We start from the raw sequence: 15,575 nt of genomic DNA, 5'->3' as shown, positions 1-15,575 counted from the left end.
GTAAAACGAGTCCTATATCAACATAACCTGAAAGGCCGCTCAGCAAGGAAGAAGCCACTGCTTCAAAACCTCCATAAAAAAGCCAGACTACGGTTTGCAACTGCACATGGGGACAAAGATCATACTTTTTGGAGTAATGTCTTCTGGTCTGATGGAACAAAAATAGAACTGTTTGGCCATAATGACCATTGTTATGTTTGGAGGAAAAAGGGGGAGGCTTGCAAGCCAAAGAACACCATCCCAACCGTGTAGTACGGCGGTGGCAGCATCATGTTGTGGGGGTGCTTTGCTGCAGGGGGGACTGGTGCACTTCACAAAATAGATGGTATCATGAGGCTCGACAAATATGTGGATATGTTGAAACATCTCAAGACATCAGTCAGGAAGTTAAAGCTTGTTCGCAAATGGGTCTTCCAAATGGGACAATGACCCCAAGCATACTTCCAAAGTTGTGGCAGAATGGCTTAAGGACAACAAAGTCAAGGTATTGGAGTGGCCATCACAAAGCCCCAAATGGGCCAAAATTCACCCTACTTATTGTGGGAAGCTTGTGGAAGGCTACCTGAAATGTTTGACCCAAGTTAAACAATTTAAAGGCAACGCTACCAAATACTAATTGAGTGTATGTAAACTTCTGACCTACTGGGAATGTGATGAAAGAAAAAAAAGCTGAAATAAATTATTCTCTCTACTATTATTCTGACATTTCACATTCTTAATAAAAAAAGTGGTGATCCTAACTGATCTAAGACAGGGAATTGTTTACGAAGATTAAATGTCAGAAATTGTGGAAAAACTGAGTTTAAATGTATTTGGCTAAGGTGTATGTAAACTTCCGACTTCAACTGTCCATGTAACTGCAACATGTTGCCCAATTGCCAGTAGTACCACTGGTACTAGTTCTTTCCTGCAGAGGGCACTCAAGCTACCTCCTACGGTGACGTATAGCTCACTGTGACATTACTGATGCTGGAGTCATGACCAAGTGGCTAACACTTGTGAATGATGTGTTAAGATATACTAGAAGATCACGTAAGGTGTGTTCTATACTTAGTGAGGCACTGGCACATCCAAAAATGAGACTATTTCCATCCCATCTCTTCACATATAAAGCTCTTGCCAAGCTACGGAAATGTGAACACAAAAATATGAGCGCAGACTAGCATTGAAGTGGAATTATGCTAGGTAATATTTTGTGTTCATTTGTACAGTTATGTAAACTCTGTTGTTGTCTGAGGATAAACTTGAAGAAGCCTTTTATTCGGTTTGATTCTTTTGTTGTGAGACTGGTTTCAAATCATCTGACATTGACCTTTTCGTTGAGTATAATTATTCTGTTTGAGCGTCCGCAGACACTGATGGCTAATTGTTATTCTACCAGCTTCTTCTCACTTATCTCGCTCCACTCTTCCGCTTTCCTCCTGTGAAAGAAAAACAAGGGATATTGTTTTAATTTGGGAGTGGGAAGGGATAGATTTTGTCGAGGTGTAATCAATCACCCATCCTCCCACACACACATGCACACACGGTCACCGATGCGTGCACACACAAACACACATACACACTCAGCTATCATTCCTGCAGTCTGCAAATTGGGTACAATTCACACCTATTCAGGGAAATTGGAACTAATTTCATTATGTGGAATTTTGAACCACCAATGTGATAATGCTTTCCAATTAACCAACCTACTGGCTGCATATTTATTTATTATTTATCCTCAAAGGCATACACGGTAAGCTCATTTGACTAATTTCCACTATCTGTAATGCTAAGTGGCCACAATGAGCAATATTGTGGGGCCCAGAGAATACTTTAGTGTCTGTCACGTCTAGAGATGGCTATGGTATGGTTGGAAAATACAGCTGTCAAAGCACAGCACAGAATGGGTTTAGATCATTGTGGGCGTTTCAACAGTATTGCTTGTCTATCAGTCTTTCTAAATGTACATATTTATCCATCCCTTTGTTATATGCAGTGGTGACCAGTTGTTAAGGGCAGGTGGCGCAGAGCCTACCAGATAGGCTAAATGCCTTTTTATGCTCGCTTCGAGGAAAACAACACTGAAGCATGTATGAGAGCACCAGCTGTTCCGGACAACTGTGTGATAACGCTCTCGGTAGCCAAACAAGACCTTTAAATAGGTTAACATTCACAAAGCCGCGGGGCCAGACGGATTACCAGGACGTGTACTCAAAGCATACGAGGACCAACTGGCAAGTGTCTTTTCTGACATTTTCAACCTCTCCCTGACCGAGTCTGTAATACCTACATGTTTCAAAAAGACCACTATAGTCCCTGTGCCCAAGGAAGCAAAGGTAACCTGCCTAAATGATTACCGCCCCATAGAACTCACATCGGTAGCCATGAAGTGCTTTGAAAGGCTGGTCATAGCTCACATCAACAGCATCATCCCAGATACCCTAGACACACTCCAATTCACATACCGCCCCAACAGATCCACAGATGACGCAATCTCAATCGAAATCCAGACTGCGCTTTCCCACCTTGACTACAGCTCAGCGTTCAACACCATAGTGCCCACAAAGCTCATCACTAAGCTAAGGACCCTGGGACTAAAACACCTCTCTCTGCAACTGGATCCTAGACTTCCTGATGGGCTGCCCCCAGGTGGTAAGGGTAGTCAACAACATATTTGCCATGCTGATCCTCAACACTGGGGCCCCTCAGGGGTGCGTGCTTAGTCCCTCCTGTTCTCCCTGTTCACCCACAACTGCACAACTGTACCATCATCTTTGAAATGCAAGAGAAAGGGAAATGAGAGAGACATGTTTTGTTCCACCCAGGCACAATTTAGATTTTGGCCACAGCAGTGTATGTGCAAAGTTTTAGACTGATACAATGAACCATTGCATATCTGTTCAAAATGTTGTGTCAAGACTGCCCAAATGTGCCTAATTTGTTATGCACACAAATGCATAACAAATCATTTTCAACCAGGGAGTTGCGACACAAAAGTCAGAAATAGCGATATAATATATGCCTTACCTTTGAAGATCTTCTTTTGTTGGCACCCCAAAAGGTCCCAGTTATATTCGATAATGTCCTTCGTTATATCCATAAAAACACAGTTTAGCTGGCGCGCTTCAGTCAATAATCGACTCAGTTTTCCTCCATCAAAATGCATAGCAAAATGAATCCCAAATGTTACTTATAAACTTTTCCAAACAAGTCAAACAACGTTTATAATCAAGCCTTAGGTATCCTAATATGCAAATTAACGATACAATATAAGACTGAGAATAGTATGTTCATTACCGGAGATAAATAAGAAAGAACGCGCTTTCCTCCACATGCTTGGAAACACTTCAGCCAAGATGGGAGCCACCTAGTTTCTGGGAAATTTTTCAAAAAACGCGGCCTGAAACTCTTTCTAAAGACTGTTGGCATCTAGTGGAAACCCTAGGAACTGCAATTTGGGAGGACTTGGGCTTATAATTATAGTACTAGCCATTGAAAACAGTGGTAAGGTGAAATGTTTGATTTTTGGGATGGTTTGTCCTCGGGGTTTCGCCTGCCATATCAGTTCTGTTATACTCACAGACATAATTTTAACAGTTTTAGAAACGTGTGTGTTTTCTATGTAAATCTTCCAATTATATGCATATCCTAGCTTCTGGGCCTGAGTGACAGGCAGTTTACTTTGGGCATGCTTTTCATCCGGATGTGAAAATACCACTCCCTATCCCAAAGAAGTTGTTTAATGTATTGTTTAGTGTTGTGCTGTGTAGGGGCTTTGCTGGCATTGGTCATCTCCCTGTATAAAATATGATTTTTGAAATCTGAATGTTCTGTGTTGTGGAGGTGGCCCTTATGGATTTTTCTTGTCATTAATATCATAGATAATACAGTTGACATCTAAAACGTTTGATTTTGGCCTTTTATTACTGTTAGTATGTGAAGTAGTAATAGGAAACAGTAACTCCAACACATGGTGTCCTTACACATTTCACGGTCAGTACATGCTCTGCCCTCTGCTAAATCAGTAATCACTGTCTTTTGAAAACATGTACTGTATGTCTTTTCTTTTTCATAAAGTTTCTGTATTGCAGTCTGATTATTACACCATTTTATTTCTACTCTCTCCTGCAAACCTGCAGTTTGTGTAGCTTATTTGTCCTGTTTGACTGTGTGTCCTAAACTGTGTGTTAGGTCAGATTAACGAATGGTAGCCCCGCTCCCAAGCTGAATACCAGCATTAACCAGGGGACAATGGGATTGTGGGACTAAGCCCTTTTACAACCTGTCTGCTGGCTGGTTGATGTCATCCTCTGACTCTGGCGCTTACCACCACCACAACTGTCAGCCCCTGGCTATCAAAATGCCACCAGTAAATGACAGGAATCACTCTCTACCAACACCAGCTGACCTGTGACTCTTTTTTCTCTTTCCTGTACTGTCACTCAATCTCTCCCTCTCTCTCTCTGCCCCCCCCTCTCTCCCTGGTCTCTCTCTGTTTCTCCCACCCATTTCATTCTCTCTTTCCTTCTTTCTCTCTTTCCATCCCCTTCTTTCTTGCTCTCTTTGAAAAAACCTGCCCCATCAGTTTTATAACACAGAGATGCAGAATCTTAATTTGAGCCAGTTTGCTACAGCAGGAAAATAATTGGAATTATTATGTGGATTATAATTAATGGACATGTTAATGGACATGTTTGTAGGGGCGATTAACATTTTCGTTAGGGCAAATCAAGTCTGACAGTGGAAATTACAAACTTTAGATTTATTTTTTAAACCTCGAATACACTACAAGTTTGCATTTTCTGCAGTACGGGAAAATTCTCAGCAACAAAAGGGTGACCAAATTAAGATCCTACATCTGTAGTACCACTTTGTTAGTTTGTTTAAAAAAAGAGGGAGAATAGAAAGAGAATGGAATGACATCATGTTGTTTAGAATGATGTCATGTTGTTTAGAATCAGCCTCCGGTACCGCTTGCGTGCAATAGCAGAGAGTACACTCTATGACTGGGGTGGCTGGAGTCTTTGACAATTTTTAGGGCCTTCCTCTGACACTGCCTGGTATAGAGGTCCTGGATGGCAGGAAGCTTGGCCCCAGTGGTGTACTGGGCCGTACGCACTACCCTCTGTAGTTCCTTGTGGTCGGAGGCTGAGCAGTTGCCATGCCAAGCAGTGACGCAACCCTTCAGGATGCTCATGATGGTGCAGCTGCAGAACATTTTGAGGATCTAAGGACCCATGCCAAATCTTTTCAATCTCCTGAGGGGTAATAGGTTTTGTCGTGCTCTCTTCACAACTGTTGGTGTGCTTGGACCATGTTAGTTTGTTGGTGATGTGGATGCCAAGGAACTTGAAGCTCTCAACCTGCTCAACTACAACCCAGTCGATGAGAATGGGGGCCTGCTCGGACCTCCTTCTCCTGTAGCCCACAATCATCTCCATTGGCTTTATCACATTGAGGGAGAGGTTGTTGTCCTTGCACCACACGGTCAGGTCTCTGACCTCCTCTCTATAGGCTGTCTCATCGTTGTCTGTGATTAGGCCTACCACTGTTGTGTCATCGGCAAACTTAATGATGGTGTTGGAGTCGTGCAGTCGTGAGTGAACAGGGAGTACAGTTGGGGACTCAGCACGCACCCCTGAGGGGCCCCCTGCGTTGTGTCAGTGTGGGGGTTGTGTTGTTACCTACCCTTACCAGCTGGGAGCGGCCCGTCAGGAAGTTCAGGATCCAGTTGCAGAGGGAAGTGTTTAGTTCCAGGGTCCTTAGCTTACTAATGAGCTTTGAGGGCACTATGGTATTGAACGCTGAGCTGTAGTCAATGAACAGCATTCTCACATAGGTGTTCCTTTTTCCAGGTGTGAAAGGGCAGTGTGGAGTGCAATAGAGATTGCCTCATCTGTGAATCTGTTGGGGCGGTATGCAAATTGGAGTGGGTCTAGGGTTTCTAGGATAATGGTGTTGATGTGAGCCATGACCAGCCTTTCAAAGCATTTCATGGCTACAGCCATGAGTGCTACGGGTCAGTAGTCATTTAGGCAGGTTACCTTAGTGTTTTTGGGTACTGCTTGAAACATGTTGGTATTACAGACTCAGACAGGGAGAGGTTGAAAATGTCAGTGAAGACACTTGCCAGTTGGTCAGCGCATGCTCGGAGTACACGTCCTGGTAATCCGTCTGGCCCTGTGGCCTTGTGAATGTCACATCGGCTGCGGAGAGCGCGATCACACAGTCATCCGGAACAGCTGATGCTCTCATGCATGTTTCGGTGTTGCTTGCCTCGAAGCGAGCATAGAAGTAATTTAGCTTGTCTAGTAGGCTTGTGTCACTGGGAAGCCCCTGGCTGTGCTTCCCTTTGCAGTCTATAATAGTTCGCAAGCCCTGCCACATCCGATGAGCATCAGAGCTGGTGTTGTACGATTCGATCTTAGTCATGTTTTGACACTTTGCCTGTTTAATGGTTCTGGCTTATTGTCCCACTCCTTGAAAGTGGCAGCTCTAACCTTTAGCTCAGTGCAGATGTTTCCTGTAATCCTTGGCTTCTGGTTGGGGTACCTACGTACAGTCACTGTGGGGATGACATCATTGATTCACTTATTGATGAAGCCAGTGACTGATGTGGTGTACTCCTCAATGCCATCGGAAGAATCCCGGAACATATTCCAGTCTGTGCAAGCAAAACAGTCCTGTAGCTTAGCATCTGCTTCATCTGACAACTTTTTTGTCACTGGTGCTCACTGGTGCTTCCTGCTTTCATTTTTGCTTGTAAGCAGCAATCAGGAGGTTAAAATTATGGTCAGATTTGCCAAATCGAGGGAGGGTGAAGAAGAGCTTTGTACACGTCTCTGTGTGTAAAGGTGGTCTAGAGTTTTTTTCCTCTCTGGTTGCACATTTAACACGCTGATAGAAATGAGGTAAAACGGATTAAAGTTTCCCTGCATTAAAGTTCCCTCCCACTAGGAGTGCCACCTCTGGATTAATGTCTTCCTGTTTGTTTATGGCTTACAGTTCATTGTGTGCAGTCTTAGTGACATCATCGGTCTGTGGTGGTATGTAGACAGCTACGAAAAGTACAGATGAAAACTCTCTAGGTAGATAGTTTGGTCTACAGCTTATCATGAGATACTCTACCTCAGGCGACCAAAACCTTGAGACTTCCTTAGATACAAGCTGTTGTTTACAAATATACATAGACCGCCACCCCTTGTCTTGGCTGCTGTTCTATCCTGCCGATACAGTGTATAACCCACCAGTTGTATGTTATTCAACAGAAGAAGCTGATTAAACAGCGTGATCATGACACAGATGCTCCTTGTGCTGGGGACAATTAAATGTCCATTCTAAAATGTGCAGTTTTGTCACACAACACAATGCTACAGATGTCTCAAGTTTTGAGGGAGCATGCAATTGACATGCTGACTGCAGGAATCTCCACCAGAGCTGTTGCAAGATAATTTAATGTTAATTTCTCTACCATAAGCTGCCTCCAACGTGGTTTTAGAGAATTTGGCAGTATTTCCAACCGGCCTCACAACCTCAGACCTTATGTAAGCATGTCAGCCCAGGACCTCCACATCTGGCTTCTTCAACTGCGGGATCGTCTGAGACCAGCCACCTGGTAAACTGATGAAACGGTGGGTTTGCACAGCGCAATAAGTCCTGCACAAACTGTCAGAAACCATCTCAGGGAAGCTCATCTGTATGCTCATTGTCCTCACCAGGGTCTTGACCTGACTGTAGTTTGGCGTCGGAACCAACATCAGTGGGCTCACCTTCGATGGCCAATCGACCTGTACAATTCTGTGTTCCAGTTCCCGCCAATATCCAGCAACTTCACACAGCCATTGAACAGGAGTTGGACAACATTCCACAGACCGCAATCAACAGCCTGGTGTGTCGTGCTACATGAGGCAAATGGTCGTCACGCCAGATACTGACTGGTTTTCTGATCCAAGCCCCTACCTTTTTTTGTGACCAACAGATGCACATCTGTATTCCCAGTCATGTGAAATCCATAGAGTAGGGCCTAATTAATTTATTTTCATTGATTGATTTCCTTATATGAACTGTAAATCAGTAAAATCTTAGAAATTGTTGCATGTTGCGTTTTATATTTTTGTTCTGTGTATATATATATATATATATTTAGGCAGTTATGACAGCTTCTATGTTCCTTTTGTATCTCCAGTTCAGTTACACTTGACCTGCTGCTTGGATAATGTGCTCTGGTCCACACAGCATGCATACCCCAACATGGCTGCCATGTCTCCCCCTATGGCGTGGTTGCATATTGTAGTATTGGGTCATGTTTATTAGGGCACACTGTAGCAAAACATTTCAAGATAGTTTCCTTCGACAAGTTGAGATAATCCCTCCCTGTTTCACTACATTTTTTTTCTCCATTTGGTGCCTTCTGAACACGATCCTGTTTTGCTGTAGAGGAGGTAAGCTAACAGCTGCTAGGCTAATGCTAAAAGGGGCTAAGCCCCGCGGGTCCCCTGGAGAGATCGAGTAAGAAGGCCCCTGGCTTTATCTCCTGCAGTAGGTGACCCCTGTCCTAGAAACAGTTGCTGTTTTTACGTGAGTAGCAATAGCGACGGCAGCGCAAGGAGAGAGTCATTGTTATTTATACTGTGCAGAGTTACAGCGCTGCTGAAGAGCCAATATCCCCATGTGTTTGTTTCAGACTCCATCACAGAGGTTTGAGGGGGGAATGGGGATTACAATTTGTTTGGTATGTACGTCGGTTGTGGTGTTTGTCGTACTGGTTTGAACTAAAAGTAAATACTAACATCTAATTTATGTTAAATGTTGCTTTTGTATTGGTAGGGATGAGTATAAGTATTGAAGTACCACATGTAATATAATTAAGCAATAAGGCCCGAGTGGGTCTGATATATGGCCCATATACCACAGCTAAGGTCTGTTCTTAGGTACGACGCAACACGGACACAGGCCTTAGCCGTGGTATTTTGGCCATAAACCACAAATCCCAGAGGTGCCTTACTGCTATTATAAACTGGTTCGCAATGTAATTAGAGCAGTAAAAATATATTTTTTGTCACACCCGTGGTATACGATCTGATATACCATTAGCATTCAGGGCTTGAACCATCCGGTTTATTGGTACTGTTAATGCACTCATGTGTAAGACATGCTTCCATTCTCAGATCAGGTTACCAATAACATGATGTTTACAATGTAGGCCGAATGAAAGTATTTGCTATTCTTAAGATTGTTATCTTGTATTTCAAATGGGGCATGAGCTAAAACAATATTGCACACCCAGGTATCATGGTATATACAGTATCAGTCCCTATATCAAGAGTGCATTTTCAGGCCGTTACATCATGGGCTTCATGCAAGCATGTGAAAGTGTTTGTGTGTGCGAGAGAGTGAAAGTGTTTTTTAAATGTTATTAGTATTAACCAAACAATATTTAGCAGTTGCTAAGTGACTGTGAGGATGATTCACCCCCACTTCGGGCTAAAGGACATGCCAGCTTGAATGAATAATACTGAGCAGACCACGCCAACTCGTTGAAAATAGGGTTGCTATGAATACAGTGATGGAGCTGCTTGGCTAAATGTAAATCATGCCTTTTCTCTTTAAGACTGTCACAGATGTTGGCCTCTGCTCAGAGATAGCGTGACAGCTGGGGAGATATTTTATCCTTCAACAATACCAAATTATTCATTACAGTTGTTTAAACTGCTCAGCCACAATTCTGGGAGCTGCCAATACCACCTTTTCTGTTATCATTGCTGGTGATCTGATACAGCTTGGCAGTTATGGCTCATGATTGATTGAGCCTTGATGTAAGGCCTTACAAAATACTGTACATCCTAGTTTCATACAATGAAGGCCACAGCCAAAGTGCTAATGAAAAAGCCATGTCTAAACAGTTAGGTAGGATCAGATCTTTCTACAGTCAAAATGAGACAGAGAGAGATAGAGTCAGTGTGAATTAAGGATGCTTTTATCAAATAATTAAACCTATTAATTAAGGCTATAAAATATCTGACGTTGAAATATGATGAGGACCTGTAAGTGAATTGTTTGATTGTCTGTAATCATTGGATTTCTCATATACGTAGATTTTGAAATGGATTTGAACCTACGGTAAAATGGATAATTACCTTCATCAAGTTTCAGCAGGTTAGTACCTTTTTTGTCCGACACCCCTCCTCCCAAACACTCTCTTTCCAAATCCATTATCTCCCTCTTTACAATAGTGCTGTGCTATGTAAATTGAGTTTAATCAGATGAATGTGCAGAGAGTTATGGGGCCATAGGTCAACAGACTGTTGAATCCTTGGCACTGTCTCTCTCTCCCATCACTAGACATGTTGCTTTTCAAGCTGTCGAGCCTGCAGTATGCCCATCTGTGACATGTTCTCCCAAAAACCCAAAAGCTGCAGAATCTTTCAAATCTTTTAAATCCTCAGCCTCGCAGAGGAAATGTTATAAGTTGGTGTTTCATGGGCAGATGGGGGGCAAAAACATATATAAAACATTTCTTAATTGATTTCGGCTTGAAATACATCTCACGTAACACCAGCCACTTTACCCCTGATTGTATGCATACAACTACCTCATCTATCACTATTGTTATTGATATTGTTTGTGTACATACTCAATATTATTTTATTTAAATTGACACTATCTATTTCTGATATTGCTACTATGCAAGTAACCATTTGGCTGTACCGCTTACACCTTCTGTAGAGACCCATCCACTTAGCAAGACTTAGCAACATTTTTATATATCAAATTAATATTGATATGTGTGGTCGTAACATGATTTTGTGACATACCACAACAATATCATGTGACCGTATCAATTGTCCAACACATAAATATATGCCGCATGCATCTGTTTATGTACTGTCAACAAAACTAAGGAGATGATTGTGGACTTCAGGAAACAGCAGAGGGAACACCCCCCTATCCACATCGATGGAACAGTAGTGGAGAGGGTGGTAAGTTTTAAGTTCCTCGGCGTACACATCACAGACAAACTGAATTGGTCCACCCACACAGACAGCATCGTGAAAAAGGCGCAGCAGCGCCTCTTCAATCTCAGGAGGCTGAAGAAATTTGGCTTGTCACCAAAAGCACTCACAAACTTCTACAGATGCACAATCGAGAGCATCCTGTCGGGCTGTATCACCGCCTGGTACGACAAATGCTCCGCCCACAACAGTAAGGCTCTCCAGAGGGTAGTGAGGTCTGCACAACGCATCACCGGGGGCAAACTACCTGCCCTCCAGGACACCTACACCACTCGATGTCACAGGAAGGCCATAAAGATCATCAAGGACAACAACCACCGAGCCACTGCCTGTTCACCCCGCTATCATCCAGAAGGCGAGGTCAGTACAGGTGCATCAAAGCTGGGACCGAGAGACTGAAAAACAGCTTCTATCTCAAGGCCATCAGACTGTTAAACAGCCACCACTAACATTGAGTGGCTGCTGCCAACACACTGACTCAACTCCAGCCACTTTAATAATGGGAATTGATGGGAAATTATGTAAAATATATCACTAGCCACTTTAAACAATGCTACCTAATATAATGTTTACATACCCTACATTATTCATCTCATATGTATATGTATATACTGTACTCTATATCATCTACTGCATCTTTATGTAGACATGTATCACTAGCCACTTTAACTATGACACTTTGTTTACATACTCATCTCATATGTATATACTGCACTCAGTACCATCACTCATTCATATATCTTTATGTACATATTCTTTATCCCCTTACACTTGTGTCTATAAGATAGTAGTTTTGGAATTGTTAGCTAGATTACTTGTTGGTTATTACTGCATTGTCGGAACTAGAAGCACAAGCATTTCGCTACACTCGCATTAACTTCTGCTAACCATGTGTATGTGACAAATAAAATTTGATTTGATTTGATTTGATTTGTACGTGTGCACCTCACTCAAGTTTCAACTCCGGTTGCATGGCCTTAACTTATGTATGGAATACTGTGATAAGTGCATGTGTAACAGTATATGACGTATGCTAATGTATGGTGTGAAGACATTTGGGCAGTGGTGTAAAGTACTTCAGTAAAAATACCTTGAAGTTCTACTTAAGTAATTTTTGGAGTTATCTGTACATTACTTTACTATTTATATTTTTGGCAACTTTTACATTTACTTCAATACATTCCGAAAGAAAATAATGTACTTTTTACTCCATACATTTTCCCTGACACCCAAAAATACTCGTTACAATTCAAACACTTATCAAGAGAATATCCCTGGTCATCCCTACTGCATTTCATCTGGCAGACTCACGAAACACAGATGCTTTGTTTGTAAATTATGTTGTAGTGTTGTAGTGTGTCCCTGGCTATCCGTCAATAAAAAAAATATATTAAAAAATTGTTCCGTCTGGTTTAATATAAGGAATTTTAAATGATTTATACTTTTGATACTTAACATTTTAGCAATTCCATTTACTTTTGATACTTTAGTATTTTTAAAACCAAATGCATTTAGACTTTTACTCAAGTAGTATTTTACTGGGTGACTTTATCTTCAGTCATTTTCTATTAAGCTATCTTTACATTTACTCAAGTATGACAATTTAGTACTTTTTCCACCACCAGATGTTGCTGGGGAATATAGCATTTCTGTCACATGACCCATCAATTTAGACAAGTGTGTCTGGGGAACGGGGAAAACCTAGTCAGTTGTACAATTGAATGTGTTTTCTGCATTTAACCCAACCCCTCTGAATCAACGGAGCCCGGGGAACAGTTTGTAAACTTCCTTGCTCAGGGGCAGAATGAGAGATTTTTACCTTGTCAGCTTGGGGATTCAATCCAGCAACCTTTCAGTTACTGACCAAGCACTCTAACCACTAGGCTACCTGCCACCCCTGCCCTCAACCTATATTCATGTACTGTATATCCTATTTATGTTCGCTTAGACAAGTATATGTGACTCACCACCTGGATTCGGTCTTATGTAGCAAAATTTGAAAAAAAGCTCTCCTTTGTCTACACCCATTCAGCATTGTTCACACCCTCTTAAACCAGCCCCACCCACCTACCACTTTTAGTCTTAATCTTTACTACATTACTCACTCTTAAGCATATGACCTCACATGTGAATCCTTAAAGAGATGGGTGGTGCTGGCTTAATTGTTAAGAGGGGGTGAACAATGCTGAATTGGTGTAAACAAAGGAGAGCTCTCCAGTAGGTACCACAACATTCAAAGGCCCTTTTCTCAAAAGTGAGTTTACAAGTTTATCAACTTTCAAAGCAGAACTACTTTCCCATTGTTCCTCAAAAATGCAGTGTATGATATAACATTTTGTAGCTCTGAGTCTCCACCTTTTACCAATGTAATTGTATGTTTATTTTTATTTTTTTAACATTTTGCCACATCAGACCGAATCCAGGTGGTGAGTCACATATACTTTTCTAGGTGAACATAAAGCGGATATACAGTACACGAATATAGGTTGAAGGCAGGTTACTTTTAAAAAAGTAATGTAAGAAAACCTGTTTCTCGGGTTAACTAAAAAATGTATATGTAGGACAACCTATTTCCTAGGCTACAAGAGGTTAAGTTGTGACTGCGCTTGGGCTGCTCTTTAAGTGAACACAGGAAGTGGTTTAGCTTTTTCCTGTGCTTCAGAACCAGCAAATACCACACGGTGAATTAGCTGTCAGATTTTCCAAATAGAGCGAGAAACACGTACAACCCCACGCTGCCCTGTTTAGCATCAAAGTTTTGACATGATCCGGTAATATGCGTGTCATCGGTCAATGAAGGAAACCTGTGAGTTCATTTTATCATTGCGTTCCAAGCCTTGACATTAAGAAAGCTCCCATTGAAGTGAAACACAGACGGAACCATATCTGCAGCCAAAGATGATTTGGGCCTGAGAAATTGAAGATACAAGAACATTCTTCTCCCAATGGGGACCTTATGACCTCATATGGCACATGAGCATTTCTCTAGTGCTGATGTGTCAAATCATGGATCATTTATGTTGTGGACACATGAAGATTGGTAAATAGATGTTCACTTAAATATAACTAAAATAATGTGAGTAGTCCTAAAAGCTAATGAACATGAATTTGCAAGTTCCCTTCCCAAATATACTGTATACTGTATGCCATTGCACTACTGTAAAAAAACAAAAAACAAGCCTCCATTTAGATATCTCCATTGTAAATTAAAAATGCCTGTAATGTAAGTATTATTATTTATGGTAACCAAGGTACATTTTGTTCTACAACATAGTTTACAGTGCAAGTCAAACGTTGGAATGAAAAGAGGGGTGAAATTCTCAAGATAAACTAGCTGAACAACTAAATGAAAAAAAATGCATGTTAACATATCAAGGACTTTCCCACATTTAATTTACATGTGTGTACATAAAGGTATGGTTATAAAAATAGATGGGAATGCTACTCTCTTTTGATTCAAACAACACATTATCTGAAGAGTAGGCTTCCAAACTGAAAATGAAATACCATGAATGTGTCTGATTTATGCAACCCTGGTTTAAATGTAATTTTTCAACATTACATCAGGTAATGTGACTAGTGTGACATGTTTTTTTTTTTTTACAAACAGAACATAGGCTGCATACTGAATGAAATTCTACAATAAAATTCACTGGCAATAAATATTTTTGCGATCTTTCAATGTCTGGTTAATAAATCATAGGACTGTGGTTCATCATGAAAAGTGACAAGACGCAAAACGCTACACACACAAAATGAGGGTTCCTCAAGGGTTCTTTGGGAAGGGTGGTGGTTCTATGTGGAACCATACTGACCCAAAGTAACCTTTGAGCCTTTAAATGGTTCTTTGAAGTTCAAAAAATGCAACCATAAGTGAGTGTCATTTCAGTTGATCTGTTGTGTTATGCTATTTCATGTTATATACTGTATGACTATGGCCAGTGATGGTGTTTTGTGAAAGACTCATATGGCCTTCTGTCAATTGAGAACGGTTGACTAAGTCAGTAGTTCTAAATTGTCGCATATACTCCCCCTCCAGCTCTTTAGGTCACCAGGCTACTCATTATTACACACACCTGTCACCATTGTTACGCGCACCAGTGCCTCATCAGACTCAGACAGACTTCATCACCTTCCTGATTACCTTCCCAATATCTGTCACTCCCTTTGGTTCCTTCCCCAGGCGTGATTGTTTCTGTTCATGTCTGTACGCTACCCGTGTTTCTTGTTTTGGTCCATGTTCATTTATTTACTAAATACACTCACTGAACTTGCTTTTTTGTTACATCAATTCTCTCCTCGGGGGCCCCAAGCTGTTCCAGAGCTAGCACACCTGATTCAACTTGTTAATAAACACAATAATAAAACCTATTGAAATTGTAAACTATAGTATGGCTATTAAACCAGAATAAAAAACCCTGTAAGGTTATAAAAAAACACGTTGAGATTGGGCAAGGTTATTTATATAACCATTCTCCATAAAGGTTCCACAAAGAACCATAAGAGAAGGCTGTATATACACAGATGCAATATCTTAATTTGATCACTCTTTTGTGCAGGAAATGCAAACTTCTCTATTCA

Source organism: Oncorhynchus mykiss, chromosome 4 (genome assembly GCF_057628025.1).
Source record: "Oncorhynchus mykiss isolate SJ-2025 chromosome 4, ASM5762802v1, whole genome shotgun sequence".
In the NCBI taxonomy this organism is placed as follows: domain Eukaryota; kingdom Metazoa; phylum Chordata; class Actinopteri; order Salmoniformes; family Salmonidae; genus Oncorhynchus; species Oncorhynchus mykiss.
Note: the sequence above shows the minus strand (reverse complement) of the source record.